Below are 12502 nucleotides of genomic sequence, written 5' to 3' on the forward strand. Positions count from 1 at the left end.
AGTGTTCCATTGAGGAGCAGTGATTTTCTCAGAGCCGTTTGGTGCTTCTTCTGAAGCTCAGGCTCGATTTCAGGAAGAGTCTCATTGAACTGCTGCTGCATTGATTTTGAAACTCTTGAAGACCAACAGTTCTTTCACAACACGACCATTACAACCACTTGCGATATCAAACACCTCATTGTGCTTTACTAAAGCTCCTTCCAGCTTGAGGGTTCAACTGAACACCAGCAGCAGCTTCAGATCATCTCAACGCCAAATAGAGCAAAATGAGAAGATGGCTGGTACTGTAATTTAACCCTGAGAACCCTACAGACGGATTTTACGTCCAAAATCGCACCTTGTGTTCTCAGCTTAATTACTCAGGAATCCCTTCACACATAAACATATTCCATATATGGTTAGAAAGGGCGGAACTTACTCTTTCTAAAAATAGTAATGGCATCCCTAAATCTACAAGAAACCCATTGAGAAAAACACCTAAAAAAGTAAGATCTCCTTCCCCAACCAATATTCTTTACCTTTAGTGCTTCAAACATGTTTATATGATGTTTCAAACCAAATAATATCAGTAAATATCAGACTCAAAAGTGTCCACAGAAAAAGTGTGAAACTACCTGCTTTACTCAAACTAAAGCTAGATATGGTGTGCGCACTACTTTATATAGTTTTAATATTATTTGCACATTTTTATTAAGTAGATATTTCGCACTAAACATTTTTATTTATCAAAACTAAAAAGTTGACATTTTTGGATAATGTTTACTTTGTGTGTCCTGATTAAAATACTGAAAAGCATAGGCTGCTCGGAGTGTCAGGTTTTAATTATCTACATGTATCCTAGAGCCGTGATTATCAAGAAAAATAAGTCCACCTGATGCTGTTTCTCCATGTATTTGGTCAAAGTAATAATTAATAAGCCATGTAATGAATAAACATCAATATTCTTATGCTTTTAACTCATAAACACTCTAGTCTAACCATTTTTAAAAAGATATCTTAGGTGTGAATATATTTAAAGTCTATAAATTCAACAATAAGTAAAAAAAAACAAAAAAAAAAAACAGGCGCTTGGTAAAATTTTGACTAAAACATGATCAGTTCCAGAAAAAAATATATAACAATTCTGCTTCCTTTTACATTTAAATTATTCTATTTTTGAGCAGCCGTATGGCTTCTGGAGTAATAGAGATCAGGGCATGTGACTATCTGATATAATTACTGTGTTATAAGACCTGAAAGAGGAACTGACAAAAAAAAAAAAAACGAAGAAAAAACACACTAAAACAGCCTAGAGTTCAAAGGGTTGATGAAAATGTGAATTGTTTAATAAGACAATCCACAAATTGCACTTTTTTTGTAGTGAAACGTCTTGACAAAATAGGTATCTAGTGGAAAGTTTCGCCTTGCTACTGGTCTTTAAGCTGTAATGTAAAATGGTCCATAATAAGCTTAATCTGGAAGAACAGACCTGACCAACCAATAAAAAAGTCAGGCTCCACCTCTGGTTTTAAGACTCTGGTAGCAGATTCAACAACATGATTGAACATAAAATCCATACAGTCCTTTATAGCTAAACCCTAAATAAAGATAAAGGTACTTCAAAGGGTTCTTTGAGTGATGCCGTAGAAGAACCACTTTTGGTTTCGTAAAGAACGTCTTTTTTTACAAAGAGATGTCAGTGTGATCATTTTTTAAACTTCTTTAAAACTTCAAACATTCTTTAAACCTTTAAAAGATTCTTGACACAAGAAATACACTTTTGCTGTACTGAAGCTTTTCACTTTTAGACAAACTGGGTATCCAGTGGAAAGTTTCGCCTTGCTTCTATTCTTTTGGGCTGTGCTGTAAACTCAACTAACGTGGTCCATAAAATACAGTAAGGTTGGTCTGGAAGAAGGGTGTTGACCTAACAAACCAATAAGAACGTCTGCCTCCATCTCTGGTTTTAGGACTCTGGCAGAAGATTCAACAACATGGTTAAACATAGCATCCATGCAGTCATTGGTAACTAAACTCTATATAAAGATAAAGGTGCTTTAAAGGGTTCTTTGATCTTTCGAACCCTACACCTAACCCTTACCTTAACCCTTAATCAACCATAAAATCAAACCCTACACCTTACCCTAACCTTAACCCTTAATCAACCATAAAATCGAACCTTACACCTAACCCTAACCTTAACCCTTAATCAACCATAAAATCAATCCCTACACCTAACCCTAACCTTAATCCACCATAAAATCGAACCCTACACCTAACCCTAACCTTAACCCTAATTTAACTCAAATCTAACCTTACACCTAACCTTAACCCTTAATCAACCGTAAAATCTAACCCTACACCTAACCCTAACCTTAAACCTTATTTAACTCAAACCTACCTTACACCTAACCCTAACCTTAACCCTTAATCAACCATAAAATCGAACCCTACACCTAACCCTAACCTTAACCCTTAATCAACCATAAAATCAAACCCTACACCTAACCCTAACCTTAACACTTAATCAACCATAAAATCAAACCGTACACCTAACCCTAACCTTAACCCTTACTTAACTCTAAAATCTAACCCTACACCTAACCCTTACCCTAACCTTAACATCTAAACCTAAACCCAATCTTAAAATATTAAGATAAGCGTTTGGATTAGAGTTGAATGTAGGGTTATATTCAATAAAGAATCAATTACTTTCCCCTTTTAGTTCATTTGCATTTAATAGACATGTAGTTGAATATTAGTTGAATGTCAGTTGAGCATCAAAGAGGCCATCAAATGGACCATCCAAGTAAAGTGTTACCAAAACTTCTTTAAACCTTTAAAAGGTTCTTGACACAAGAACTACAATTAGATAGATAGATAGATAGATAGATAGATAGATAGATAGATAGATAGATAGATAGATAGATAGATAGATAGATACTTTATTGATCCCCGGGGGGAAATTCTTGGCATCCAGCAGCAGGTTACACAATACACAAAGTTAAAAAAGATAAAATATAAAATATAAAGATACATATAAATACAATCAAATAAGAAATAGAATATACAGTGTAAATGTACAGTCTTCGTGTGTGTGTGTGTAATGGAGATGGAGAATGGAGGTAGTGCAGTTGAACACAATAGACAGTGAACACCAGTTGATGTGCATAATGTGAGGATAACTGATGTCAGCCAAACAGAAAGTGCAAATACACAGTTATATAATAATTTAAATTAAATTAAGCAGTGCAAAAGATACGTAAACAGTGCAAAAGATATGTAAACAGTAGATGAATTAACTAGTGAATGAACTACTAGTGCAAAATATGGTAGAACTATAAAAAGTGTTCTAGGCATCAGCAAGTCTGAGAGTGTGTCCATAGCTGGGGGTGTGTCCATGGTGTGGCCAGAGTGGCCGGAATGAAAAAGTTTCACAGAGTCTTTAGTTTGCTGTGCTGAGAGGAGTTGAAAAGTCTTATGGCCTGAGGAACAAAAGACTTTCGGAGTCTGTCTGTGGAGCAGGACTGGGACAGCAGTCTGCCGCTGAATGAGCTCCTCTGCCTGGTGATGGTGCTGTGCAGAGGGTGGTGAACATTGTCCATGATGTTCAGCAGCTTACTGAGGGCTCTCCTCTCTGCCAGTGGTGTTAAGGACTCCAGCTCTAATCCCAGCACAGAACCAGCTTTCCTCACCAGCCTGTCCAGTCGTCCAGCATCCCTCTTGCTGATGCTGCCTCCCCAACACACAACAGTGTAAAAGAGGACACTGGCTACCACAGACTGGTAGAACATCAGGAGGAGTTTCTGGCAGATGTTGAAAGCCCTGAGCCTTCTGAGGAAGTACAGTCTGCTCTGAGCCTTCCTGTAGAGGGAGTCAGTGTTCACTGACCAGTCCAGCCTATCGTCCAGGTGCACACCAAGGTATCTGTAGGACTTGACCACTTCCACATCGACCCCCTCGATGGAGATTGGCCGCTGAGCAGAGGGCCTGGACCTCCTGAAGTCTATGCACATCTCCTTGGTTTTGGAGATGTTCAGCTGCAGATGGTTCATCTTGCACCACATCACAAATTCCTCAACCAGGCTTCTGTACTCCCTCTCATCATCATTACGCACACACCCCACAATTGCAGTGTCGTCAGAGAACTTCTGCATGTGGCATGACTCCGAGTGGTATTTGAAGTCTGATGTGTACAGTGTGAACAGGACTGGAGAGAGAACAGTCCCCTGTGGTGCTCCTGTGCTGCTGATCACTGTATCAGAGGAGCAGTCCCTGATCCTGACATCTTGTGGTCTCCCAGTAAGGTAGTCAGTGATCCAGGTGACCAGGTGCATATCCACCTCCATCTCCATCAGCTTGTCTCTCAGTAGTAGGGGCTGGATGGTGTTGAAGGCACTGGAGAAGTCGAAGAACATGACCCTCACAGCACCTCCCCCCTTGTCCAGATGAGAGTGAGCTCTGTGCAGGAGATAGAGGATGGCATCTTCCACTCCCACCTTTTCCCGGTACGCAAACTGCAGTGGGTCCTCAGCATGGTGGACCTGAGGTCTGAGTTGGTCCAGCAGCAGTCGCTCCATGGTCTTCATCACATGAGATGTCAAAGCAACAGGCCTGTAGTCATTCAGCTCCTTCGGGTGTGCCTTCTTGGGAACAGGAATGAGACAGGTTGTCTTCCACGTGGCAGGAACTCTCCCTATACGCAGACTCAGGTTAAAAACATGTTGGAGGGGCTCACCCAGTTGAACAGCACATGCCTTGAGCATTCTGGGGCACACTCTGTCCGGGCCAGCTGCCTTCCTGGGGTGAAGTCTCCTCAGCTGTCTCCTGACCTGGTCAGCAGTAAAGGTTGGTGGACTGGAGGAGATGATTTGTCTGCCAGTTGATAGTGTTGATGGTGGTGATGATGAAGATGGTGGAGGTGAGGGTGATGATGGTGCTGATGAAGATGGTGGAGGTGAGGGTGATTGTGCTGATGGTGATTTTACTGTACTGTAGTTTTGCATTTCTAGACAAACTGGGTATCCAGTGGAAAGTTGCGCCTTGCTTCTGGTCTTTTAGCTGTATTGTAAACTCAACTAACGTGGTCCATAAGATACAGTAAGTTTGATCTGGAAGAACAGGGCTGACCTAACAAACAAATAAGAAAGTCTGGCTCTGCCTTTGGTTTCAAGACTCTGGGGGCAGATTCAACAACATGGTTGAACACAGCATCTATGCACCTGCCTGTTTCACCTTCCTGGAATTCTGAGACTGATTTTAAGCTAGTTGTTTTTAGTTTTCATTTAGTTCTCAGTTATAAAAGAGAAATGAAGGGGATTAAGGTTATAGTTTACTAATAATTGTGCTTTTATATCAATGGTAAAGATGAAATTCTGAATCTTTCTACAACAAACATGAAACTAACCTCCTCCTCAGTCCTGCACTGCTGGGTAGAGGAAGAGCCTCTGTAGAATTTGGGAAAAAATATGTATAAAATTAAATTTTCAGTTCTCCATGTGGTTTGACTGGGTGTAAAGCATGTGGCATAAAATTATCGCCTTATTCTGTTTCACCTTGTTAGTGAACTTCAGTCCAACTTAATAACACCAATTTTAAAACGTATTTTGGAGTGTATGAACAGTAGATCACATTTACATAAAATGATGACTCATTTTTTTTATTAAAAAAGCAGAAATTCTGAATTATTTTGACTATTTTGCTAACTTTTTAAAAAGTTTCATATTGCCACTTTTCTTTTTAGACATCCTGCCACCTGGCTGCACCTAGATACCACACACACACACACACACACACACACACACACACACACACACACACACACACGCAAAACAAACATCCAACATGTTAACAGCTTACAGTGGCAGATAAACACGGACTCCTAGCCAACTACTTGCAGGTAGCATATACATCTTGTGAAGACAGGAAGAATAAAGACACATATATATATATATATATATTTTTTTACAATAGTTTTAAATATACATGACAAGTGACACTTGTGTAATTCACACTGCCTTCAGTAAGATATAATATGATTTTTTAAAAATAACATAAAAAGTCAGTACACTCGAATATATCATTCTCTCTTCAACGAAGACATGAATCTCTAATTAAGGCTTACATGGTTAACATATCCTGTTTAAAGAGATAAGATAAGATAACTTAAAACAGTTCCAACATAGAGAATATGGAAAGCAGACTGTTTCTCTTTTTTTTTTAGAACAGTGGAGTACTGCTAATGCTCTGTTTGCCCCTTAGAGTCCAAACAACAGCTTTAAAAAAAACCCCTAGGTATAAGAAATATAAAACAAATACGGTAAGCCCTTAAGTCTTAAGACAGTTAAATTGTTAAGTTAGCTATGTTAGCGAGCTCATCACTAAGGTTAGCTAGCTTGTTGCTAAGGTTAGCTAGCTTGTTGCTAAGGTTAGCTAGCTCATCGCTAATGTTAGTTCTCTCCCCAGTAACATTAGTATGTTCTTATTTTTTAAAAGTGAATTTAACTCTTAGATATTACTGTGTAATAATACTATGAAACAGAGTTTCTTTGATTTTACCAAATTGAAAACCTCTGGAATATAATCAAGAGGATGAGGGAAGATCACAAGCCATCAAACCAAGCTGAACTGCTTGAATTTTTGCAGCAGGAGTAAAGGCATAAAGTTATTCAAAAGCAGTGTGTAAGACTGGTGGAGGAGAACATGCCATGGTGCATGAAAACTGTGATTAAAAAACAGGGTTATTCCACCAAATATTGATTTCTGGACTCTTAAATCTTTATGAATATGAACTTGTTTTCTTTGCATTATTTGAGGTCTGAAAGCTCTGCATCTTTTTTTTTTTTTTTTGTTATTTCAGCCATTTCTAATTTTCTGCAAATTAATGCTCTAAATGACAATATTTTTATTAGGAATTTGGTAGAAATTCCTGTCTGTAGTTTGTAGAATGAAACAACAATGTTCATTTTACTTAAACAAAAACCTATAAATAGCAAAATCAGAGAAACTTATTCAAAAACTGAAGTGGTCTCTTCATTTCATTTGCAGAGCTGTATATGTTATTAATTTTATTAGATTTTTTATATCACTGTTGTATGTTGGCATTAAAGAAGTGTTGCTTCAAGCTCCACTCAATAAGCCAAGGACAGCATTAACAGGAATGAAAAAAAAAAATCCTCAGGGCAAGAGCAAAGAAACCAGACAGCTCAGACTACTTTTCAAAAGCCGTTCACTTTGGATAATTCATTTAGATTAATCTGATAATGCTTTTGGTTATTTATACTCACAGCATATCAATGAAGGATCTGTTCCACAGAGAAAATGTCACCACACATTAAAGGATCTTGACGCACTTGTTATTAAAGGAGTTCTATTAAAATTTCTGTTTCATTTCATTAGATGTTCCCTGAAAGACAACTGTAAAGAGAATAAAACTAATTCAGGTTTATTTGATCTGTTTAAACCTGTCTTTTCCTCTGTTGTAAAAACAGTGAATTTTTGGAATATTGGTTTTGAACATGAACACATTTGACCACTGCTATGATTGGCTGTTTTAAAGTTTTTTTTCTGACCTAAATTCACAGCTATATTTCAGATTAATTTTTTTATTGGTCAGCATCATGTAGACACACAGACAACTTTTGATAAAATTTTGAGAGGTCCTTTGTAAATGATTTAAATACTCATTTATCAGCTTTTTAACATGTTTCCCCCCCAAAAAATACATAAAAATTGTAATGACTTAAACTTTTAGGGAGGATGGAAATGCAAGGAAGTTTTAAAAAAACAAACAGTATTAAGACTACAAAACAAAAATTATTAAGATTAGAATACAATGAAATTTAAGACGAGAAAACAGACAGTATTAAGACTAGAACAAAATTATTAAAAGTAAAAAGACACACAATATTAAGACTACAAAACACACAGTATTAAGACTACAAAACAAAAGACTAGAAAATAAACAGTATTAGGACTAGAAAAAAACATATGAAGACTAAAAAACAATCAATATTAAGACTAAAAAAACACACAGTATTAAGACTACAAAACAAAAAAAAATATTAAGACTACAAAACAAAACCTAAGACTAGAAAACAATCAATATCAAGACTAGAAAACACAGTATTAAGACTACAAAAAAATATTAAGACTAGAAAAAAAATATTAAGACTAGAAAACACAATATTAAAACTACAAAAACACAGTATTAAGACTACAAAACAAACAATATTAAAAATAAGAAAACATACAGTATTAATACTAGAAAATAAATAGTATTGAAACTAGAAAACAGACAGTATTAAGACTACAAAATAAAAAGTATTAAGACTAGAAAACAAACAGTTTTAAGACTAGAAAACAAAAAGTATTAAGACTATAATACACAGTATTAAGACTATAAAACAAAAATTAAGACTAGAAAACAAATAGTACTAAGACTACAAAACAAAAATTATTAAGACTAGAAAACAGACAGTATTTAAATTAGAAAACAGACAGTATTAAGACTACAAAACAAAAATTATTAAGACTAGAAAACAGACAGTATTTAAATTAGAAAACAGACAGTATTAAGACTACAAAATAAAAATTATTAAGACTAGAATCAAACAATTTTAGGACTAAAAAAACAAATAGTATTAACACTACAAAACACACAGTATTAAGACTATAAAACAATAAATAAGACTAGAAAACAAACAATTTTAAAATTAGAAACAACACAGTATTAAGACTACAAAACATACAGTATTAAGACTAAAACAAACAATAAGTATCTTTGATGCATCTATAAGGGACCATCCAAATAAAGTGGTACCAACTTATCTTAATCAGTTGCACTGTCCTGTAATTCACTAATATGACAATATTAGTTCATCAGACATGTTAATCCTTCTTTTTAGAGCGTAGAAAGTTTTCAAACAACAAAAAATCACAGAAAACAGAAAACTGTTATTTTTGCTTTAATAAAACAGCTTCACCAATTCAAAGCTTCTACACTTCAGCTCATCTCTGGCTGAAGGCTCATCTCTCTCTCTCTCTCTCCCTCCCTATCTCTGTCTCTTTCTCTCTCTCTCTCCCCTCCCTATCTCCCTCTCTCTCTCTCCCCTCCCTATCTCTCTCTCTCTCCCCTCCCTCTCTCTCTCTCTCTCTCTCTCTCTCTCTGCCCTTCCTCCCTTCCTCTCTCTCTCTCTGTCTGTCTGTGTCTGGTCTGTTATCTGATCAAGAGCATTACCTCATCTGATGGAACTGGTTTATCCCTCTCTCACAAAAAAATATCCACCTTTTTAATCTTGCTCTTGAGTGTGTGTGTGTGTGTGTGTGTGTTTGCAGCTCTATGGAAGACATGTAGCGGATCGTTACACTCATAAATTGAAAGAGAAAACGGTTGCCGTTCTCTGGCCTTTTCAAGTCTGTGAACTATGAGGACTCGCAGTCTTCTCACTTCTTCATCCTCTCTCTCTCTCTCTCTCTCTCCTTTTTATCTTAGGTGTGAATATATTTAAAGTCTATACATTCAAAAATAAGTAAAAAAAAAAAACAGGTGCTTGGTAAAATTCTGGCCAAAACATGATCAGTTCCAGGAAAATATAACAATTCTGCTTCCTTTTACATTTTAAATGATTATATTTTTGAGCAGCCGTATGGCTTCTGGAGTAAAAGAGCTCAGAGCTATGACTATCTGATATAATTACTGTGTTATAACACCTGAACGAGGAACTGACAAAAACAAAGAAAAAACAGCCTAGGGTTCAAATGGTTAACCTCATATGGAGTCATATTCCACAGGATAAAACTCTGAAACTCTCAAAATGGTAAATTAAATAGTTTATTTTTTAAGTTCGTTTGAGTTTATTTTTGTATATTGTATTAACCTCGCCCAAAACTACAGACAATTAATTTATAAAACATCATAAAATGTGAGCTATATCACAAAATAACAAAATAACCTTTTTTATCCTATCTAAGCTTAATTTAGAACAAAAGAGACCATCAAAAACTGCCCAAAAAAAAGCAGTGATTCTTTCATAACACAATAACTCTTGGGTGGAGACCCTTATCCACCATCCAACCCAACCCAACAGCAAGAGGGTGTAAAATGCTGAAAATCAGTGAAATCACCACAGCTAAATCCCTTTTATCGACAAACACATATAAGGCACACACACACACACACACACATAAAAATAACCCTAAAGAAAGGATAATGGTGACTGCAGAGCATGCTGAGAGTGAAGCAGACAAAATTAAGTGGCGGAGCCTTTTAGACAAACTTGAATTTTATAACACTGCAAATTATAACACGTTGTTATTATTTTACAGTTTACACTGTAATGTTAATACTGTGGATTTTACTGTGTATACATTTTTGTCCCTTCTGAGTGAATAAACACCAACTGTACTTTATGTAATTTATTTTTGCTTTTAATTTTAGTAACCTTTACTTAATTTCTGAATACAATATTACCTAATTACAATTACTTAATTTATACAATATTACTTAAATAATTTATGATACATAATATATTATAACATATTATAAATCTCAAAGAGTTATTTTGTAAACAGACCAAGTCTCACTGTCTCAACACATGGATGGCATGTAATAAATTTTTTTTTAATAATATAGTATACTAAAAATAATGTATTGCATGCCATCCATGAGTTGAGACAGTGTAATATGTGTGTTTTAACTAAAATATTTAAATTCCAGGAATTACAATTATTTGAGTAATATTGTATAAATTAAGTAATTGTAATTGGGTAATACTGTATGCAGAAGTTTACTAAAAGAAAGGATTGATTCAGCAAAAATAAATGAAGTAAATTTTACTAAAAGAAAGGATTGACTGAAGTTCAGTTCACTTATTTACTCTATGTAACATTTAAGTCTTGAAACCGAGTTGAAGTTACTTAAAATTATCTGAAATTAAATTTATTTAAAAAAAAAAGTTTCGGAACTTTTTTAAAGCAAATTTTACTTTTTTTTTTTTTTCAGTGTAATGCAAAGAAAGCAAATTCACATTCATAAAGTTCTAAGAGTTCAGAAATCAATATTTGGTGGAATATCCCTGGATTTTAATTACAGTTTTAATGCATCTTGGCATCATGTTCTCCTCCACCAGTCTTACACACTGCTTTTGGGTTACTTTATGCCGCGCCTGGTGCAAAGATTCAAGAAGTTCAGCTTGGTTTGATGGCTTGGTGGGTTTTTAATTGGGTAAAATCAAAGAAAAACAATATCATTAAGTGGTCTCTTTTTTTTTGTCCAGAGCCGTATATCTTACCTTCTTATAAAATGCAGGGTAAAATTAAGGTTATTTGGCATTCATGCTGGTCATTTATTGGTTCACGCTCAGTATTATTAAACTTGGCCCAGAATATTATAAGAATAATAAGAATAATAAACATATAGACATTACATATATAGAGAGGGCGAGGACAGTTATCCTCTTTTGGACTGCCAGACATAGGCAGTAGTGCCATCTCCAGGGGTTGAACTCATGACCTTCTTATAATAAAGCGTATCCACTGTGCTTCTCGGGAATTCTATTAGATGTCAATTAGATTTCTCCTTTAATCTATTCCATTAAAGGTCATAAGCTTGATTAACATGAGAAATCATCCTTCACTGTCGTTCTGCGTCTTGAAGGTCACTGAAGTTCAGCTTGTGACCCTTGTATGAGCTGTTTTACAGTGGTTTGAGTGCTTTTTCTCAGGCAAGTTGTTTCTTATTGAGATTTTTATCCATCTTGAGGACGGGATTGGAGATTTGTTTGAATAATCGCTGAAGTAAATGTCTTCCTTCACTTGATTCAACAAGAACGATCAATAACTGTATGTGATTTTAGCAGATTAAGATGGCTGATATTTAAAAAGCTGATATTTTCTCTTCAACATCATCTGCTTCATCTGTTTTTTGTATTTTTTTTGTCTTTGACATTTTCATTTTGCCCCGACATTCTGTTTCCCTACGTGAACATGAAGAACGAAGAATAGAAAATGCTAATTTGTCTTCCTACGTGTTCCTCTCGCCTTCTGTCAAATTTACGACGTGCCAGAACCTCGCGTCACCTTGAAATCGTCCCCTCCGAGTGATTAAACACCAGCTCTGCATGCACTTTCCTCAACTCATCATGATAAGATCAAAGAGGCAGGTAGACTCCGGGTAGAGAGATTCTTCAAAATCAGCAGTTTTGAGGCCGAGGCTGCGCTTCAGAAATGAGGTCAGCATGAGAAAGGATTTCAAAGTACATTGATAGATTGTAGGGCAAATGATTGTAACTCAATCCCAGCTTAGCCCTTGCTATCTAAGACTTGCATCTCCTAGACGTGGGCTTGGCAAAAACGGGCTCTGTATTGTGTTTTGATTGTGCTATCACTTTATCTGCCACTTTTCCATTCAGGCATGACAGAACGTCCTTAGCGAGCACTCACGCATCTCAGCCAGCCAATTTGCGCCGCCAAGAAAGGTCAAAAGTCAAACGCTGGCTGTACTTTTTTTTCCGTGTGACCTTTC

This window comes from Astyanax mexicanus, chromosome 19 (genome assembly GCF_023375975.1).
Source record: "Astyanax mexicanus isolate ESR-SI-001 chromosome 19, AstMex3_surface, whole genome shotgun sequence".
Taxonomy (NCBI): domain Eukaryota; kingdom Metazoa; phylum Chordata; class Actinopteri; order Characiformes; family Acestrorhamphidae; genus Astyanax; species Astyanax mexicanus.